Consider the following 6,080-nt stretch of genomic DNA (forward strand, 5'->3'; position numbering starts at 1 on the left):
CTCGAGCTCTGGAGTCATGATGTTTTTATTTTGTTTTCCTCTGCACGCAGGGAGGCGAAGGTCGTGTTTTGGGCTGAGTGAAATGGCTAACATGGCCGGGGCGGCGAGGGGGAAGGTGCCGAGCCCGTTCAAAGGGGAAGCGTTCAAAGGGCAGCTCCCCTTCCCGAAGCGACACCCCGATCGCTTTATTGATTTCCCCCGCGGTCAAACCCGGCTCCGGGGCGGCGGCCCCTCTGGCCAGCAGCGCCCCCTCGCGCCCTTCGGCCCCTTCCTGCGGCGGCCGCCTGAAGCGGGAGCGGGCAGGGCCGCGAAGCCGCGGCGGGGAGGGCGGGCGCTTTCGGTTTCCGTCCCGCTTTCTGGTAAATCACCTGATTTCGCACTTGCATATAACCCCGAGGAGGGGAAGAGGCTTCAGCTCCTTGCTAAAAGCCCTATGGAAGGGCTGCGTCTGCCTGCAGCAGCTTCGCCTCTGGCAGAAGGAAAAACCGGCGCTGGGAGGGCGGGAACGCCGGTGCCTCGGCCCCCGCGGGCCCTGAGCCCCCCTCTACCCCCCGCCAGCTCCACAGCGCTCGGTGCTGCGGGAAATTACCACACTGACACGCTCTGCACACAACCGAACTATGAAGTTTTTAAAGACAGCACAAAACACAGGAGAATTTGTGTGAGCTCTTGGTGCCCTTCCATTAAAAGCGAAGATAAACATTGAACTATTTCAGCAATGTTTCCACAAATATTTTGGAGGTTTGGTTTGGTTTGAGTTTTTTTGTTTTGTTTTTATTTTTTTTTTTTTTCTCCAGAAGTAGCCCTCTCTAGGACATCATTTTTTTTTTTTTTTTAATGGTAGAATTGTCTCAAAATTTTGGATCTATAAATACTTGCACCCTAAATGCATATTTGGTTCTCAGGTAAATGTGTTGATGAAGCATTAAAACCAGGATTGTTAAATATATTTGAGGAACGTGCCAACGTGTGTATATATATATATATATATATATATATAATGTTTTATCAAGTACCAGAGTTCAACAGAGGGTGAAATCCAGGGCAAATATCAAAATAGTGCAAGAAATATTTTTTTGTGTGTCTTACATGGTTTTACTACATTTTTAAATTTTTAGCTGCAACATTAATATTGGCTTGAGTGGTTCTTCCCTGACTCACCCCTGCTTCCTGAGACTCTATTCTTAAAATACTTCCCCAACCCTCCTTAAGTGATTAATGGATGCCAGTGCCTTGACTGCTGCGTTTGTTTCCTCTAGATATTCATAAAGCACTCAGACACCCTCCAGCATTCAATTTTAGTAAAAAGCCTTGAGCAGTGGGAGCTATCTGACTCCAGAATAAATGGAGGGGGGCTGACATGAAGCAACTGATCCTCCTCCTGCCAGACTGATTCAGATGATGTTTTCTGGAGGCCAGGAGGTATGGGCTGGAGCAGAGGGTGGTAGGGAAGACATGTCTGCTTCTGGTGTAGCTCCTGTATCAGTGCCCAGAGCCTTGAGAGTGGCAGGCAGACATTTTGGGGGATAGGGTCAGCTCTGCGGGGAGCGTGTTATCTGCAAGAAAACTGAGGATGCTCTCCTGCTGCAAAGAAGAGAAGGCTACAGCTGCAGCACGCATTTGTTGCTGTTGCTAAGGGAGCACGTAGCACACCCACGCGAGCCTAAAAGCAAAGCAGCGCACATGGGAAAATTCATACAGCCAGGAGTCTTGTGTGAGAGAGTGTTGTTCCATGTCAGGTGCTGTCTCCTGTACTACTGAAGCAGGCTGTACAAATCCTCGAAAGATAACTCTCTCTGCATGCAGTTTTCCTTTGGGGTTTTTTTGGAGGTAGCCGTGCCATCTAGCTAGGTGTGCATCTGCAATACTTTGTCTTGCAATGCTCTGCCTTCTGCTGCTGAGAAAGGTCTGCAACGCCTCTGCTTGCTGGTGGTGTCATGAGGCAGGAGCGTGACAGAACAAGGTGGTTCTGATGCTTCTGATGCCCACTGAGAGAAAGGTGCTGCTTTCCTTTCTGAGCCAGGTATGCAAAGCAAACCCTGTAACAGAAGATCTGCATGCTTTTAACCATTTTTTCTACCGCCACTGTGACCATTTCCCTCTTTTTGCCCTGTGGTATTGCATGTCTCTCTTCACCCAGCATGTGCACGCTCTAGAAGCTTGCACGAAGCACATTTCAGAAACTGTGAAAAGGACAGACTCATCTCTGACTTGCATGTTGGGGTTCAAGTCTTATAGGTCTTATAGGTCAAGTCTCAATAGGTCTTATAGGTCAAGTCTCAATAGGTCTTATGCTTTGAAAACTGTTCATGAGTCTCTCATTGATGACTTTCGAGGCACACTTTTGGGTCTTTAAGTTAGGCAACTGATATGGGCACTGATATGCCATATAATCCTGGTTTACTGCTCTTCGGAGTGCTGTTGACCATCATCTGTGGTCAGCAAAAGTGAAGCTGCAGCAGACGAGAATCACATATACAATCCAACGTACAGGAGGCAGCAACTGCCATGGCTGGCAGGAAAATGCTGAGGAGTGACATAAGAGCCTGCACGCCTAAAGCAAAGGGTGTCTGTAGCAGTGCTTTGTCAAACTGACTGTGAGAGATGTCTCCCTCGGGGAGAAAAACAGTGGCCAGACCTCCATCCGTGTCCGTGGACTCACTTGATGTACATATCATAACACTCACAGAAGTCCCAGTGCAGCAGCAACATGATGGGTAATACTTTGTTCTCCATTAAGCACTGGAAAACATTTGCAAAGGACCCTGTTGTCCCTTTCTTTTTTGATCTGGAAACCTAGGCACGCTGAGGTTAAATGAACTGATTAAGGTTGCATGATTAGCCAGTGGCAGAGCTGAGAATAGACTACATATCCATTTCTCCAGGCCTAATATCTAACTCTCTGACCTGTCTCAGGGCATAGGCAGGCTACAAAAACTATACATCACAGCTTTATGGAATATGACATTTTTAGAACAGGCTCAACCCTGAACTTACTATAGTAATAAAAATAAAAATAAAAGAAAAAGAAAAAAAGAAGAGCAACAATATTTTCTTCTTATGAGAGACCCTGCCTGGACAAGAGGGTAAAAAATGGGATTCAAATGACATTTATAAATATTAACGGACTTGTAATCACTAGCACATTAAAAAAGTTCCCAAAGACTAAAGCCTGAATTAACTTTGAGTAATAGTTGCTGAAGACCTAGTCAAAAATAAAGCAATGCTGTGAAAAATTGCTAACCTCTCACAGTTGTTTGAGAGGGCTAAAATGCAGTAATTTTTCCTCAATTTCAAAACTATTTTAGGGAAATAGTGCTGCTTTCATGCTCCCTCCACCCTTCCTCAGTTTCTTTCTACTCCTGTTGTATATATGAAAGCATTTTTTGGCATTTCCATTTTTATTTTGTGTTCTCTGTTCACCTGCTGCTGTAGCTGCCATAGCTACTGGGATTCATCACACAACTTAGCCCTTTAGTGACTTAGTGGCCACTGCAAAGCCAGCGTGTGAAACATTCTCCTGCCATGAGGGCTCCTGAACTTGGTGAGAAGATGGGAAGTTATGGTCACCAAACACGCACTATGGGACACCACCTGAGCCTGCTAGGTAGAGCAACTCTATTGAGTGCTACCTGCTGCTGCCCTCCACATGAGGCTCCTGGAGAACTGACTCAGATTATCAACAAGGTTGAAGAAATTATGTGTTATGGTATTTAGGTGGCGAAGATAGTGATCTGCCTTCACACTCAGCATTTTGCCCCTTCCAAGGATGTTCTGTAATGATGAAACAATATGTGCTGTTCTAGGGAATGGTCCAGTTAGGCAAAAACTGTTGTTTTCTACACAGTTCTCAAGGGTAGTTTGAGAAACCTCGAATTTCAGTCGAGATTCACTCAGTGAGAGGGTCATTTCTAAAATATTTAAGAAGAAAGACTCATAGCTTTAAAGATGTTTAAAGACATGACTTCCCATGCTGTGTAAGTCAGAATCCCTTTTGATGTCAGAGAGAATTAGGCTCTCAACTATCTTGGCTCTGTCACCTCAATGCATTTACAAACCTGGCCTTAGCAGCTTTCATTAGTGTATTGGCAGGTCTCTGAGCACAGAGAACACATTGTCCCCCACATTACAAGTGTTTGTTCGCAATTCACCTATTATGTTCAGTTAGTTACAGCATGGAGTGTATTCTAGCCATGTCTTCCACTTAGACAATCTGTTCTCCCTGGAGGCACCTACCACCCCAGCCCAGCTGCCATCTCAATTTTGCAACCTGCAAGCACAGGCCCAGGGCAAAACGGTGCCACTGCCTGCATCAAACCAACAAAATTGTTTCCCCCCATCGCAGTGGCAGAAAGAAGGTCTGTGCCTGCTCCCGCTCTGCACCGCGGCAGATGTGGCCACAGTGATGTCCCCTGTGAAATAATACCCACAGGCAAGAGGCAGGACATCTCTTGAGGCATTTGGAGAGATACCGGTGCCGATGGACACTCTGGTGCCTGCGGGCTGACTGTCTGGCTCTTTGGCCAGGGTGGGCTGAGGCTCGGCTGAGGCGCCCCAGATTTCCTTGGCATGGCACACTCTCTGTGTGGTCTTGCACTCTGTCCTCTCCCTCCTCCTCCCCAGCCCCAACCCAGCCTGCTGCTGTCTTTACAAAAATCCATAGAAATATAATTATCATGGAGATGTCTGCCTCTAGCGATTTTTTTCTTTGGAAATAATTATAATTGGCTGTGGCAGTTAAAAACTTATCGGCCTAGACAGATGACAGACAGCACAATCACATAAGCTTCCCTCTGAGAAAATAAAGCTAAAAGCCATTTATCATCCTAGTTGAGAACAAAGAGCCTTCCTCTGAAGAGCCAGGCTGTGAAAACACAGAGAAAAGACTGTTATGCTCACGCATTAAATCTGTGATGGGTAACCAAGCACAAGCAGCCCATTTGCAGCAGAATGGTACTGTAGTAATTATAATAATATCACTTTTTTCATCTGAAGAAGACCTAGCTAGGGACATATCACCCTGTTCAGAGGTGGTGACCGAGATCCTAAGAAGTTAATTAAGTAGCTGGAAGCCATATGGGCCTGAAGAGTGACTACACCACTGGCACAGAAAACTGTAAGCATATCCCTATGTATCTATAAGGGCCACTTGTATTGGGATCCAAAGCTGGACATGGATCACTTATTCCTGGAATAAGTAATTAATTGGCCCCTCCTGGAGAGCAGAAACATTTTGATTCTGAGGCGTATCTCTGAGGCACAAGGTCTCCTGGAGCCACCTTTCAATGTGACAGCTCTCATGCCACCCCCAGGGAGACCCTGTGCCCCTCCTCTCCGAGTCCTAGCAGAGCCCAGGCAAGGCCTGTGCAGCCCTTGTCCTCCCTCCATCTTGGTTTAGCTGCTACATAAAGGCAACCAACATCTCTGGTTCTCCAGTGGGGCGGAACACTTCAGCTACCCTGCCCACAGTCCAAATACTCATTTTTTCCAAATGATTTTAACATATGACCTCTCTCTGGGCTGAATGGGTTTCTAGTGGCCTGTGGCTTGGGGGCGGTTGAGGAGGTGAGTGGGAGGGCTCCTCTTGGTACTAATTAAAAACATATAAACAATTCATACCATTCCTGAGATATTCTTAAGGAAATGAAAGCTGGGTGAGGAGAATGGTTGTCCTGTGGAAGCTGTTGACTACACAGTACATGCGAACAGATGATAACCTTAAATCCCATGGGATATGCTTGGATCTAACAGTATTTGCATAGGCACAAAGAGAAATATTGTTAGCATGCAACCAGTTGTTGTATGGGGGAGGGCTGAGAAGGGGATGGAGAGGGAGGAGGATGGGAGAGTTAAAGACAGAGGAATACCAGAAACAGAACTACACAAAATGTTTTCTGTAGTTCTAGTTCTCAGGATTACAAACAACCCTCCAAAACATTCACTAATTGACGTGCCTCACATGCAGCTACATTAATGTCACCACTATTTCACTTAGCCCAGCGCAGGCATTTCACTGACAAACTCTTCTGCCTGTGGATGAAATTGTGGATGGTTTCTACTTTTTTATATATATATATATA

The sequence above is a fragment of the Nesoenas mayeri genome, assembly GCF_963082525.1.
Source record: "Nesoenas mayeri genome assembly, chromosome: 1".
Classification (NCBI taxonomy): domain Eukaryota; kingdom Metazoa; phylum Chordata; class Aves; order Columbiformes; family Columbidae; genus Nesoenas; species Nesoenas mayeri.